Here is a 14,579-nt window from a genome sequence, read left to right as displayed (position 1 = left end):
CCTCCACATGCTTTTCCCATTAAAACACATGAAAAATCCATTACTCTTGAGCGCTCTCCCAATAAATGAAAAAATTACCCGGTCCGCGGCAACACAAACCAGCCCTGTTTTGCATTTGACGGTGAGAGCCCTGAAAGGAAAGCATTTGGATTCTCCAAATTGTGAAATGCTATTTCTTCGTTACACATAACGGCAAGCCAAAGAACCATTATGAAAACCATCCCAGGCCGGGCAAGCAAGACAGGAAGCCTGGCCTGAACCCGGTCAGTCAGGGCCCCCATGGCCCAGTTGCCCAAGGCCGGAGGAGGGCGCGGCTCGGATCCCTGTAGGGACCACACACCTGGATGCAAAGCCAGGCGGGGGGGGGCAAAGGCCGAGGGGAGAAAAGTCTACCCAAATGGCACCAGGGGAGAGGCATTCAAAAACACCCTCCTCCAGGACTGGCTGAATCTAGCTCTCAGCTCCCCTCAAGCCACGGGCCGGGCAGATCCTCTCTGCCATGACCATCTTGGGACTTCCGTTCATGATTTGTCTACCCTAAGCCTAAAGAAGTGGATTTTATTCACATAAGCTTGTGCTTGACATTTGATTTGTAGTGGTCTAAAGAAAGGGTTCACCCTTCTATCTCTGGATTGTGTAAAGGGCTGCATGGCTACCTCTGTTGTTGTGTTGTTGTTGTTGTTGTTGTTGTTGTTGTTGTTGTTGTTGTTGTTGTCGTCGTCGTCGTCGTCGTTGTTGTTGTTGTTGTTGTTGTTGTTTTCAAAGCCAAGCTGCCTCTCTAAAAAGAACTGGGCACCAGGGCTTCATGGATGCAGCGAGGGCAAAGAGAAAGGACCTAACCTTTTGTTGTGTTATAATATCTTCACTAGGAAGGCAAAATTACTTGCAAAATCCTTGTTGTCCATGCAAGTGAGGTCCCTCACCCAGAGACACCAACATTTGTTCCAAGAGAAGCAACGGGCACCTCTGTTTTTGCACAAAAGGAGTTTCGTGCACATCTGAAATGTCCCCATGGAGGACAAAGCGAATTTCCTCCCTGTCCTTCTTGAGGAGCGGACGGTCCCTGCTCCTTGCCTGCACCTCCGAGGATGAGGCGAGTCCTTTTCTCAAACTCATTACCCTTTATGCACCCTCCTGCAAGACACATTCTCTCCCATCTCCAAGCCAGCTCCGTGAAGGGAAGGAGCACCTTTCAGCCTTCCCACAGCAGGAAGAAGGAAATGACAGGCAGGCTAGATTTTTACCCCAATGGGACAAAGCTTCCCCTGGATCAGCCACGGCTGGTCCCAGACAGGAGAGGCACACACTGGGCTTCACACCCAAATTGCACTGTTTTGGCCTCCCGTGTCTCAAAATCTAAGCTGAGAAATCTAGATTCTTGCCTGATCTTCACTTCTGAAGCTATTTTTTCCTTAACTTTTAAATATACATTTCATTTAAAGCTGCCAACCAGGAGCCTCTGACATGGAAATGATCTTTACAGGACAGCTTCAAAGCACTAACATAGAGAGTCACACACACACACCCTCCGAAGCACTGAAAATATCAGGTCAAGGTTTACATCCTCTGGAATGGAGGAAAATCACACCAAAACAGCACAGAATACAGTATTTTTGCAGGAACGGACACTCAGTCTGGAGAGGAAAGTCGAGAGTTGGGAGAGATCTGGTGCCTTCGTTTCCAGGGGAGACTGAATTTAACCTTAGCCCCATCCGGGAGAACGCCACCCCTGGGCACAACGGAATACAAAGGGAGGATGCTACACCTTTCCAGCAGGGAAATCTCGGCTCCTCGCCAGATTGGAAATCCTGGGGTTCCACAGAATGCAGCATTGCCAGTTACAGGAGCATCCAAAAGGAATAACTGTGTAATATCCTGTTAGTTACACTCTCCCTTAGGAGTCTACATTCTTATTTTATTTATTTGTTCAACTTGTATGTCGCCCACACTCTGCAAGAGTCTCCTTCTTTCTTCCTTCCATCCATCCTTCTGCTACTTCTCTCCCTTTTGCACCGCTCACAGCAATAACTCTTGGCTCTTCCCATGCCCATCAAAGGGAGGGGGGGCAGACCTTCAGCTGTGCTTCCCCTCTTTAAAAACTTAGCTCCCTTTTTCATCCACAGCTGCTCTTACTCTGGACCTCACTGGAAATGATAACTGAAACCAAAACCAGCTTTCGCAGCGCAACCCTGCACACGTTTATTGGGACGTAAGGAAAGCCCCCAAGCCCCCGCGCCTCTGAGCAAATGTATTTAAGATGGCAGAATAAAGTGGATAGACAGCAACAGCGCTAGCTTTGCAGAGGCATGGCCTCTTCCCTAACAAAGAGTGGAATATAATGCCTACATGGGTGTGCGTGTGTGCACGTATGCACACGCTGGTGCCACCCAGCTCTGAGTCCAGCAGAGAACTTTAAGCGAAGCCAGCCACCGTTGCTAGCTGAGATGGCGGTGGTGATTCGCCTCTCCATGGAATTTAGGCATTTATTTCAATTACAGTGGCATAATAGGAGCATACAAAGCTCAGGCATTCAAAAGCTCTGTGAAGCAGAAAGCAAGCTGCTCAGGGGAATGGAAGCGAGGCCTTCTTACCCCACGGTGCAGGAAGACCCCCGTCTCAGTGCGACGCTTCTGGACCAAGACCCTTGCCAGAGATGGCCCCTCGTCCCTCAGAGCACCTCACTCCTTCCAGCAAGCCGTGAGAAGCGGGTGCCCCCCCAGGGAGGAGTGGCAGAGCCCCCGTTGCTTCCCAGAAGGCCACTCCGGCTCTTCTCTCATCTTCTGCTCTTGCTCTTTGTCAAGCAGACCGATGGATCTCTTGGTTTCTCCAGGACCCAGAGATGAAAGGTCCGGAATTAGCTCCTACAAAGACCAACCTGACGCTTGGCCAGCGCTTGGAAAAGTTATTTCTGGGGTGGCGGCAGTGGGGGGGGGGAAGAGGACTACAATTCCCAGAGTCCTGCCGCCAGTTGGCCGGGAGATCTATGAACTGCCGGTCAGAACAGGAGCTTTTCTGTGCCCTCCATGGGGTGGCTTCAGATCTGCCGCTGTTTTAAAAACTTCCTGGGTGAAGTCTGCAGATGCTGAGCAAATGTTCGGAGAGCTCGCAAGCCAAAGGCCTGGGAGATCCATCCGTTTCCAGGCTTTGCTGGGGTTAGGAGTTACGCGCCATATGATCAGAGCAGCCGGGCAGCCGGGTGGAGGAACAAGCCACAATTTATGAACGGCAGAAACAACAAATAATTGTGGGTTTGGAGGACTAACGAACAGAGGACCCCATTCTAAACACATTCACACTCCAGCGCCTTTCAAGTCAAAGAGAGTTCAAAGCCTGGGCGTGTGTTTACTGGAGGATTCAAGGGCATCAATGAAGATCAAAGAAGCTGCATTCCTCAGGAAGACTGGAGGAGCTTATTATGGGTGGTGCTGAGGAGGAGATGCTGGCCTCCTTCAGAACGGAGAGGCAGCTCCTCCTCTTGCGAAGGAGTGCCACTCAAAGGGCCTTAGGGCTGGTCCTAGGGAGAACTCGGCTGGCCGAAGGGAGAAAGAACCCAACCCCTGATGTGTGTGTGTGTGTGTGTGTGAGAGAGAGGTCTGGGGAATGGGGCCCAGTGGGAGAGCTGATTTCTGGACAACAGAGCAAGAGAACAAACCCGTCAGCAGAGAGAAGGTGCAGGGCTCTAATGAGCTCGTTTGCGTTGGGGATTATGATTCGATCTGGCTGGGGCAAGTATTCAAAAATGCCTCTGCGCATGTTCTTCTTCCTTGCACCACTTTAAGCTTTGCGTCCAAAGGCATCAGGTGTCTCTGTGAGTTTTCTACGGGGCGTTGACTTTTTGCTTGGAATGCGTTGCAATGCTTTCCGCTCAAGGTGCCATGACGTTCAGCTCCTTCTTCGATTATAAGCCAGCCTGGCCACTGCTGCCCACCTGCTTGAGTTCGTGTCCCAGAGGGTCTGCCCGTTAAGGATGGGGAACGTCTCCTTCCCAATAGGAGCCAACAAAGCATGTGCAGAGAGCCAAGGGGGATTTCGGGAAGGAGGGTCAGGACAGGAGCAGCAGCAACAGCCGCCACCGCTCAGCCTTTCGAGAGCTTGCCAGGTTTGAGCCCCGTTTGTCCGTCACACACTCAACAATCCAGTCTGGGACAGAAACGGATGGGACGTTCCTTGGAGAAACCAAAATATCCAGTGGAGCCAATCTGATCCCTAGTTCCACCCTCTAGCACTGCTTCTTGGGAGGAAAGCGATGACAAACCTTGACAGCATCCTAAAAAGCAGAGACATCACTTTGCCAACAAAAATCCACATAGTCAAAGATATGGTTTTTCCTGTTGTGATGTACGGAAGTGAGAGCTGGACCATAAAGAAAGCTGACTGCTAAAGAATTGATGCCTTTGAATTGTGGTGCTGGAGGAGGCTCTTGAGAGTCCCCTGGACTGCAAGGAGAACAAACCTATCCATTCTGAAGGAAATCAACCCTGAGTGCTCACTGGAAGGACAGATCCTGAAGCTGAGGCTCCAATCCTTTGGCCATCTCATGAGAAGAAAAGACTCCTTGGAAAAGACTTTGATGTTGGGAAAGTGTGAAGGCAAGAGGAGAAGGGGACGACCGAGGATGAGATGGTTGGACAGTGTCATCGAAGCAACCAACATGAATTTGACCCAACTCCGGGAGGCAGTGGATGACGGGAGGGCCTGGCATGCTCTGGTCCATAAAGGGGTCACGAAGAGTCGGGCACGACTAAATGACTAAATGACTAAATGACAAAAAGAAAAAGAAGGAAACTGATTGTCTCTTTACTGCAGAACTCCATTTGAGGATAGGGTGGGAGGAAAGGAGCTTTAAACAGCGTTACAGAAGTCCCTAGAGAGTTGACATTTGGAACAAGAAGAAGGAAATGATCTCAGTGGAAGGAAGAGGAAAGGAAACAGCCCAAGAGCAGCAATCCAAACGCAGATGCAGAAAAGACAGGAGGAGAAAACACACCCAAGCCATCCGTTGTTCCCACACCTGTCGCAACAGCAGTTAGACCCACTGACTCCCCCAGGAAATTAGGCTCATGGCATGGCATGGCTCAGACCCACCGGAGGCCATAGGACCTTACTCGGAGGGCTTTGAACCGGGCCCAGATTCCACCCCACTCCTGAGGCCGGCCTGGGGCCAGCGAGACACCGGCCCAGAACCCATCCCCTTCCCCTTCGCTTGGGCTGCAGAAAAGTGTCCATCTTTGCTTGCATCCCCACCAGCTCAGCAAAGCATTCCCGTATGTGTGTGTGTGTGTGTGTGTCTCTGTGTGTGTGTTTATTCTCACAGAAGGATCATTTCCTCAAAAGTGCTGTTGCCACGGGAACCGGGCACTTTGGCCTCTGTGCGCTGCTGCAAGACGCGGCCAAATGTTTGCCAGGCAGGGAAGCCAAGCTGGGGGCCCATCACAAGGAAACGGGGATTTTTTTACTCCCTCCGGACAAAAGCAGGCAGGGAAGGAGGCTGGGAATCGCTTTATTTCTCTCTACTCCTGGGTTACCTGCTTTGGGGGGTATGGGCTCTCTCTCTCTCTCTCTCTCTCTCTCTCTCTCTCTCTCTCACACACACACACACACACACACACACACACACACACACACACACACACACACACACACACACACCAAAGTGACTATCGGTCAGTCAGGCAGTATGAAAACCAAATAAGTAAGTAAGTAAGTAAGTAAGTAAGTAAGTAAGTAAGTAAGTAAGTAAGTAAGTAAGTAAGTAAGTAACCAACCCACTGAGATAAAAACATCCCTGTACGTAAGGACATTTTAGAAGCCTTTGGATAGGGATATTTTTCAGGTTTTACGCCACTCTCCTGTCACTCCTATGTGGGCCAGAGACGTCTTCTTCATTTCACCTTTTGACTTTTTTTTAAAAAAATCTTCCAATTTCCACAGTCCAATATTAGAACCTGCCACTGAAGGGAAGCAGAGGGAATTCGGGGGGGGGGGGCTCCTTCTGTCTTGCTGGGGACCGTCAGGCAACTAATGAATCATTCACAGAACCGTAAATTCCTCCTGCCGGGCTTGCTGAGCGGTAAAGAGCCACACATTCCTTGCCACGAACTTTCCTTCCTCCCTTGCTTCGGGATGTGGGCTCCTGACCGACAAGGAGCTCAGAACTGCCTCCCAAATTATGGGAGGGGGCTTCCTTTCCACCTCTAAAGCAGTTCTTCTAGAGACGAGGTCTGTCCAGCCCTTCAGCCTGAACGCTGGTTGACAGGTCTCAAAGTCAACCTGAAGAATTGTTCATCGCAATTCAGTGAATAAGTTGTAACAGGATCAGGATTTAGTAAAGCAACATGTAACAAAGTAACACAGCTGGGTTAATTGAGACAGCTGTGTGACAACCAAGATGATTGGTTCAACCAAGAATAAAACTAGCCAAGCTTGCAGACACAAACTGTTGGGTAGTTGGGTAGTTTGGATAGTTGTATTGTTGTGTTGCTGGTGGTCGTGTTGTTGAGAGCTGTATATACTGCATTGCTGGATGAAGACTTGCCATATTGCAAGAAGAAGGTCCTGGAGGAAGACTATCTCCGTGGTGAGAGGAGAAGACTTCGTGGATGCTGGACTATTTACATTGGTAACAATCTTTGGTTACTGAAACTGTAAATTTACTATTGCAAACTGAAGAACTACTGTGAATGACCAGGACTGTGTAAAGACCAAGATAAGTTGTATTTATCCCTGTATATATGGACTTTAATGTAAATAATTCTATCGACACTACAACAGTGTCTGTTTGGTTTCATCTCTGAGCAGTTCATTTCACCATTATACCCCCTGGCGTAGTCTGGTAACGCAGCACCTCTGTCACTGGTTTTGGTCTCCAGACCTTCTGACGCATCCCAACCATCCGGTGAATGCAGCTCAGTCAGAGATGGGGTGTTACTCCCCTAAGTCACTAGACCAGGGGTTCCCAACCTTGGGCTCCCCAAATGCTGTCCTTGGACTACAATTCCCAGAAGCCTTCACTGCCAGCTGTGCTGGCCAAGGTTTTTGGGAGTTGTCGCCCAAGGACAGCATCTGGGGAACCCAAGGTTAGGAACCCCTGTTCTACCCAGTGAAGTTCTGTAGGGTAGCTATTTTCTCTTTTTATGTATCTCATTTATATCCCGCCACTGTGCTAAGAAGAAAAAGTTCCTGAGATGGCTACCAGATACAATTAAACGGATTAAAAATAGATTTAAAAAAAAACCATGTTGTTAAGTGCCATCAGCTCAGTTCAGACTAACGGCAGCCTTAGGACTGACCGGGGCATCATCTCCAAAATGTCCTGCCATGAACAGCCCTTCTCAGCTCAAGGCAAACTCAAGGCTGGCTTCCTTCCTTGAGTCAAATCAATTAAGACAAATTAAGCAATAAACTCATTAAGATGACAATAACCGAAGCCATTAAAACCATCACAAGAAGTCAATAAAAAGTTTAAAAGGTCAGTTTGAAGAGCTCTGTCTTCTAAAAAGTACATTCCTCCAAAACTATTTTCTAAAAAACAGTGAGGATGACAATCGACCTCTGGGGCGCTCAGTGCAAAAAGACAGAATACAAGTTTATACGATGAATATTCATTTTTGAAAAATCCAAGCACATTATAATTAATACATAACCACCCTTTCCTTCTCCACCCTCTGTCCCAGGCTCAGGCATTCCATGATGCCAGCCTCTAAACAAGACTGTCCCTTCTTGAGTTAGACCTGTCCTAAGCATCATCTTTTTTAAAAAAGATGCTTTCCGCTGGCCTTATGAGCTAGGAAGAAGGGTCAGTGGAGGGGGGGGGCTGCCCTCTCTGGTGTTGCTGGGGTCAAGATCCGACCCTCGGGAGCTGAGAACCAGAAGGAGCTTTGCCATTCAGAAACGTATATTCTGAAATAAATCTATATTCAGCCCTTGAAATGCTCTGAATCGCAGTCCTACAGCAAGTCACTAATCAAGTCACGTCTCAGGAGGATGTGACTGGACTCTCCAGGCCCACCAGAAATCTGCTATCAGGAGCTTATTCAGTTTGGAGGTTGTCAAAACACAGGCCAAGCAGGAAAAAGCAGAAGCCAGAAGACAGAGATGCTGTTATCTGCCTCTGATTTATGATCACGGGTAGCCTTGAGGAGATTGCTGGGCGGTGCAGCCTTCCTGCAGCAACCAGAAAGCAGCCGCCGCTCCTGTGAGAGTCTGGGGGAAAAAAAAGAGCTTCATTCCCCATGAAGCCCATGGCAGAGCCATTTTGGGAAGCATCGCATTGACTGAGTCATGCCTTCTGGGTGCGGTAGTCCCAAACAGGAACTTTTCAAAGCCCCGGTCCTATGACTCTGCCCCCTTCTTCCACGGAAAAGGAATGGCATGAAGTGGCTGCTGAGTTCCCCCGCTGGCACCCCAAGAAGGAAACGCCACTGGTGCTCAGCAGCTCTTCGATCCAAGATGGCACCTGCACCGGAGCTCGTAGGACGCGGATGCCTCCCTGTCGTTGGCACGGCTCCGCCGAAAGCGGTGGCTCCCAACCTGGGGCAACCCAAGGTGTTCTTGACTGCAACTCCCAGAAACCCTGGGCCGCACCGCTGGTGGGGGTGAAGGTGTGAGCAACAGAGGAATCAGGGCTGCTTTGGCAGGCTCTTGTAGAGAGAGAGTGATTAAGGAGATTGCTTCTGTAACCAATTACTACATGCATTTGTTAATTACGTAGCTGACGTTAGGAATTTTAGGGGAGGTCTGGGAACATCTGCAAACTGTAGCCCAAGAACTGCGGGGCGACCCGAGGTTGGGAACCGGGGCTCCAAAGTAATTCTGGAATGGCTTAAAGTTCTCTGCTCTACTTTGGTGGTGGTGGTGGGAAGAGAAGCGCTCTAGTAGACAATTCCACATTGTTTCTCACCTGACTACAAAGCCCATGATCCCGCAGTGCAGGGCCATGGCAGGAAAAAGAGGTAAGGTATCAAAGTGAGGAGTGCAATGGATAACCTGCCCAGAGGGTGCCTGGAAGGGTAAAAGCTGGAGAGCAAATCGAGCGGCTGAGAAGGACCCGAGCCGAGAAGGCGAGAGAGACGATCCCCCCAAACCGAGGTCCTCTACAGACAGCTCTCAAAGCCCCCCCCCCCCGTGGTTGTTCAGAAAACCCGGGGTGGTGCACCTGGTCAGGGCACTAAAAGGCCAAGAGATGGGCCCTCGGGTGCTGATGCTGACACGGCCGGGGATGGGAGCGGGCAAGCAGCAGAGGGAAAGAGTGGTCCTCCTTTCTGCCTCCCTCCCGGGCTCTCGGGAGTCCCTCCTCAGGTCCCACGCAAGCCACGCATGCCCTGGCACACAGAAAACCACACTTCTGCACTCAGCAGGCAAACACATGGGAGGGAGGTGGGTCCCGAGAAACAGTGGGAGGTGGTAAGGCTCCTCGGATCAGGCCGAGTCAGGGGATGAGCGCAAACGCACCCCTTGGGTTACAAGTAGGCTCCTTGCTTCATAGACGGAGGGCAATGGGCCAAGAGGGGACACAGCCGAGACCTCCAGGCAACGATGCCACTGGGCCACCAAGTGGCCCTTCCACAGGCACAGCCCCCTTGGAGGCCCTGACACCCGCATGCTTGGGTTGGCGCCTAGTGCCAGCGGGGCGATTCACGCCATCTCAGCAGCAGCTCCAGAGGCTCCACAAGATGGGGCAGAATTGAGGATGGGGGAGAATTAAGAGGCCAACCCAAGATCACCATCTTCCCTAACACTGGCACCGGTAGGCATCTTGGCTGGACAGCCTAAGAGTCCCAAGACTTTCCCTTCCCTTCCCTCTCTGAGTGGCACTCAGCTTGGCTCGCGCTTGCAAGCTGCTTAGAAGGAAATGCAGCCTTTGCCTCTCGTGGGATGGCACAGTCTATCAGGGCTAGGGTGGGCAGCACTGCCCTTCACCAGGGGCACGGGAGAGTATCATCCTTTGACCCAGCCCAGCTTTGCTGCCTGCCCGTCTGCCCAATACCGACCTCCCCCACTGCTCAAAGCTCAGATTCCCGATGCCTTCTTTGCTAGAGGACCAGCCCTCTGTGAGCCTTTGATGGCTTAAAGCAAACAGCATCAAGAGCCACGCCGGGTGTATATTGCAAAAGTAAACAGGTTCTCCCGGAAAGGGAGGGGGCCCAGCCGGGCTCCATCTGCTGGGGTGGGGGGGGAGTGAATGCCTCCTTGCCAGGGCACAAAGCACACCTGTGCCTCCAAGGGGCCTCCAGCCACGTGCCTTCCTGCACAGGGCCCTGTTGTTTGGCTCACGGAAAGTGGAAGGGACACCGGCTCCGGTTCCTGGCAGCCCGCTCTCCAAGCTGATAACAACAAGCAGCGAAGCAAGAACCTGAGGTTTTGCGCAGGCAACACGGATCCCCTGAGCAGAAACATGTGGGTCTCTTTCTAGCGACTTCTGTGTTCATGGTGGAGCCTCTGGCAGCAAAGGGGATGGCCAAAAAAAGAGAGAGAGAGAGAGAGAAAAAAACACCAGCTCCTTTAGGTGGAGAGGGGGCTGTCGAGCTAAGACCAAACCTTGGAATGAGTCTTTGGGAACGATACATGCCAGAGTCTTTGAGGCAACCTGGTCCCCTTCTGAAACAGTGGGAACTTTTCTAAGCGCTGGTTAAGAGATGGGAACAACGTTCCCCATCACCTCCCAGGGCGGCTGCTCAGAGAGCTGCGATTCTTGTATTACAGGGAGGTGTGTGTGTGCGGTGGGGGGGGGTGTCAGAGGGCTTTGCTCAAAGGCCCCTTGGTGATCCTGACCAGTTCTGCCTCTGGGCACACAACCCCTTGTCTTCTCTTGGGGTTTCTAGTGGCGGGCTTGGAGGTGCCACTCCAGGCCCTTTGATGTGGGTCAGTAGCCAGGATACCAGGGAGATCCAAGGCAACACCTCCAGCCAGGCTACAAGCTTGCTGGGTGGCCTTAGCCAAGGCACGGGTGGCCAGCCTAAAATGGCCCCCCCAAGGCTGCTGGGAGATTTGGGCAGCGGCAGCAGGGGGTGGGGTGGGAGAGGCCATCAGTGCCAGAGTGAAGCCAGCCACGAGAAAGCCACAGCCATTTGGTGGCGGGCCACAGACAGTTCCTCTTGTGAAGGCTCCAGCATAGCCCAGCCTCCCCCCCCCCGGGGCTCCAGGGCTTGCCCAGATGGATCTGCAGCGGAGGCGATGATCTTTCCCGCCTCCGCGAAACCAAAACATTGGTTTTCTTAGTCTTCCCAAGAAGAAGTCTGGGCGTGATGATTTTCCCAAGTCAAGAGTGTCCGACCGGCTCTGCAGGTTCTCCCCTTGTTCAAAGCACTTGCAAACTCACTCCCCTCCCAGGAGGAGGGATCACCACGGGTCACTCCACTGCCCGGGCATCCTTTCAGAGCAGACACACACACACACACACCTGCAAATAAATAGCCTTGACTTCCTTGCTCCCACTGGTCCATTGGCCAAGCCATCCTCACCCCCCCCCATTCTAGTCCTGCACTTCAGACACAAAATTGCAACCATGAAACCTTACATGGGAGATGGGGAGATAAATGCTTTTAGAGGTGCCACAAGCCTTTTCATCCTCTATTTTTGTGACCCAGCTGAAACAGACGAACACAGCTGTTGTTGCTCTTTGATGTCAGGTGGCTTCTGATTTACAATAATGCTGTGGATTAATGACCTCCCAAAGGTCTTCTCATTAACAGTTCTGCTCAGGTCTTCCAAACCGCTTCTTGGACACACCGAGGGAGGGGGTTTGAGGGTGCCAGGGAAGCCCAGAGCAAAGCCATCAGAAGGCCAGACTCCACGATGAGGCTGCACTCCTAGCCACATCACCCAAGGCAGAATGGCCCCAGGTGAGATTCGCCAGACTAAAGATGCCTCGTCCTGCTTCGGGATGAAGGCGGTCACTTGGTCAGAAGAGAATGGACAACCCCAAGGGTGACGGGGGCAGAGAAACTCCCAAACAGCAGCTACTGGGAAGCAGTGGAAGGTGATGCTGGTGGAGGACCTTTCACAGACAACAACAGTGGCAAGCTAACTCTTGTTAGCACTGCGCAGAAGGAAGGAATGTTAAACTACTTTCTGAAGAGTTATACAGTATTTCAAAAACCCTATTAGGAGACATCCAAAAACCAACTAAAACATTGGTTTCCTCTTTGAAACACACAAAGCAATATTCCCTGTTACTTCTTGAGAAGACCATTGAGGGGGAGAAGCAGTGAGCGAAGACGGCACTTTTTCATCTGAAGAACCCCTGAAGCACAAGGCTAGCTAATGCAAAGGCCTCTTAGTGATAACCTCTTACAGGAGCATCTTCATTTCAAGTCTAAGCCCGGACGGGAAGCAAGTTCTGCCTTTGGAGAGAGCATTGTAAAAAAGCTGCCCATACTTTTCCCCATCCAACCACAATGGCTGGTGCAGATGTCAGGTAACAAACCTAGGGGCACAGAATGCTTTCCTGCATAAAGACCACTGGATAGATAGCTCAGCGGATTGAGGCATCTGGCTGCAGATCCTGAGGTTAGGGGTTTGATTCCCCCACTGGGCCTCCTTGACAGGGGCTGGGTTTGATGGGGGGGGAGGGATCCCTTCCAGCTCTGCAGAGCTAAGATTATGTTCTAAGATTATTGCAGTGGCGCATGCTCTTTAGGGTTGAAAAGAATCTGATCATCTGGCCTCACTCTGGGAGGGGAAGCGACGGGGATAACAGGACACAGAACCAGGAAAGGGAAAAACGTAACTGCTGTGGATGGCAGGGGGAGATTACAGGGTTTTCAAAAGAATATTTGTGCCCCCAGCTCCCTGTTTTCCCCCTCAAAACATTCCTGGAACAGTATTAAAACAACTTAAAACCTAGCTCTTTAGGCAGGCTTCCCCTCCTGTCATCACTTGATTATTTTTATCTTGTCCCCATCTTGAACGATATGCCTATTCTTGTTCTTTATTTTATTACATTGCTTTTATGCTATTTTTTATCGTTAGCCGCCCAGAGTAGACTTGGGTCTAAATGGGCTGGGTATATATTTAATAACAAACAAACAAACAATAAATATTAGGGCAAGGATCTCTCCCCTCTTCTCCTCCACAGCTCACCAGGCCTGGGTTGGTCAGAGGGGGCTTCTTTCCCTGATGGGTCCCATAAAAGCTATCCGGCCAAGCACAACAAACAGCTTGCTCTCTAGCTTGCTGCCTGTTTCCACCCTGGCATTTTATAGGGGCTTTTAATTGCACTGAGTTTGAATTGTGCTGTCACCTCAGAGCCTGGCTGAACCTCGCAGGGCAGAGCAAGCAGGAGAGAGGGCCAACTGGGAACTCTGGTTTCCCTCAAACCTTCTCTGGGTTGGCAGATCCGCCAAAGATGACGGGCTGCCCTGAGTACCCAACCAAGAAGGGTGCTCAGCTGAACGCCCATCGACTCTTCATTCCCCCTCCCCACCCCGCCAAGTGTACACGCTCCAGCTGTGGTCCACTGAGGGTGCAAGAGCACCACTCTGCATGTTCTCAGAGGTGTTCTGCCACTACTTCCATCTTTGCTGAAGATTAAGACTCTGCAGTCCCCTGGACTGCAAAGAGAACAAACCTATCCATTCTGAAGGTGAGCAACCCTGAGTGCTCCCTGGAAGGACAGATCCTGAAGCTGAGGCTCCAATCCTTTGGCCATCTGATGAGAAAAGAAGACTCCCTGGAAAAGACCCTAATGTTGGGAAAGTGTGAAGGCAAGAGGAGAAGGGGACGACAGAGGACGAGATGGCTGGACAGGGTCATCGAACCGACCAACATGACTTTGACCCAACTCTGGGAGGAAGCAGTGGAGGACAGGAGGGCCTGGTGTACTCTCTGGTCCATGGGGTCACGAAGAGTCAGACACAACAACTAAACAACAACAAGACTCTGCAACACGGGGGAAATGAAAACTCTTGTTAACGAGTCCTGGTTTGTTCTCCTGTTATAAAATAAAGGAATCTCAACAGAGCCCAGGTGGAAGCACTGGAATGGATCCAAGGCTTTGCCCCAAGTTAAAATCCAGCCCTTGATTACATTTCCATCAAAAGACCAAGGGGCTGGTCTCAGGCGGCAGCATCAGGGGCCCCCTCCCAGAGCAGTGACACCCAGCCTTGAAGGAGCTCAAGGCTCCTGCCAGCTAGGCTTGCCACCTGCAAAAGCTCAAAGCTGAAGCTGCTCTTGATCTGGGCTGGGTTTTGATGCTGGTCTTAATGAAGCTGATGTTCATGTAAACTGGTTTGCATGGTTTGAAAAGCATCACAACACAGAGAAATGAGCAAACTATGAACAACTCTAGAACCAGTGAGGGGCTCCCTTCGCCTTCCCCTTACTCTTAACCCGCCCCCAAATCAGCCAGAGCACAGGCATCAGCTCCCCACCCTTCTGACCAACCTGCCCATCATCAACAGTGAGCACTAATGGTCCAGCGAAGCCCCAACATCAGCGGAGGGTCACAGCTGCCCCCATCACGCTGCCCAAGCCAGAAGGCGCCCGGGGCTCCCTCGCCTGCGGGCTCTTGCTTCTCTGCCATATTTCGCCTCTGCGGTTCCTCCAGCCGAAACGCCCTCCCCACCGCTCTCTCCAGAGAG

General features: G+C 51.3%; 1 protein-coding gene across 3 annotated transcripts in view; it reads right to left on the bottom strand.

Annotated features, from left to right (window-relative positions):
- The window catches only part of IL11RA (interleukin 11 receptor subunit alpha), a 55,734-nt gene that overhangs the window by 30,700 nt on the left and 10,455 nt on the right, over positions 1–14,579 (bottom strand). Inside the window, exon 1 of one of the 3 annotated variants that reach the window (XM_020800710.3) lies at positions 2,592–5,255. The exons of the other annotated variants lie outside the window; for them this stretch is intronic. The gene's annotated coding sequence lies outside the window, so the exon portion shown is untranslated. Of the gene's footprint in view, positions 1–2,591; positions 5,256–14,579 lie in introns of those variants that run through there. 3 annotated transcript variants of the gene reach the window in all.

The sequence above is a fragment of the Pogona vitticeps genome, chromosome 2 (assembly GCF_051106095.1).
Source record: "Pogona vitticeps strain Pit_001003342236 chromosome 2, PviZW2.1, whole genome shotgun sequence".
NCBI lineage: Eukaryota > Metazoa > Chordata > Lepidosauria > Squamata > Agamidae > Pogona > Pogona vitticeps.
Note: the sequence above shows the minus strand (reverse complement) of the source record. Positions and strands in the feature narration are given on the sequence as shown.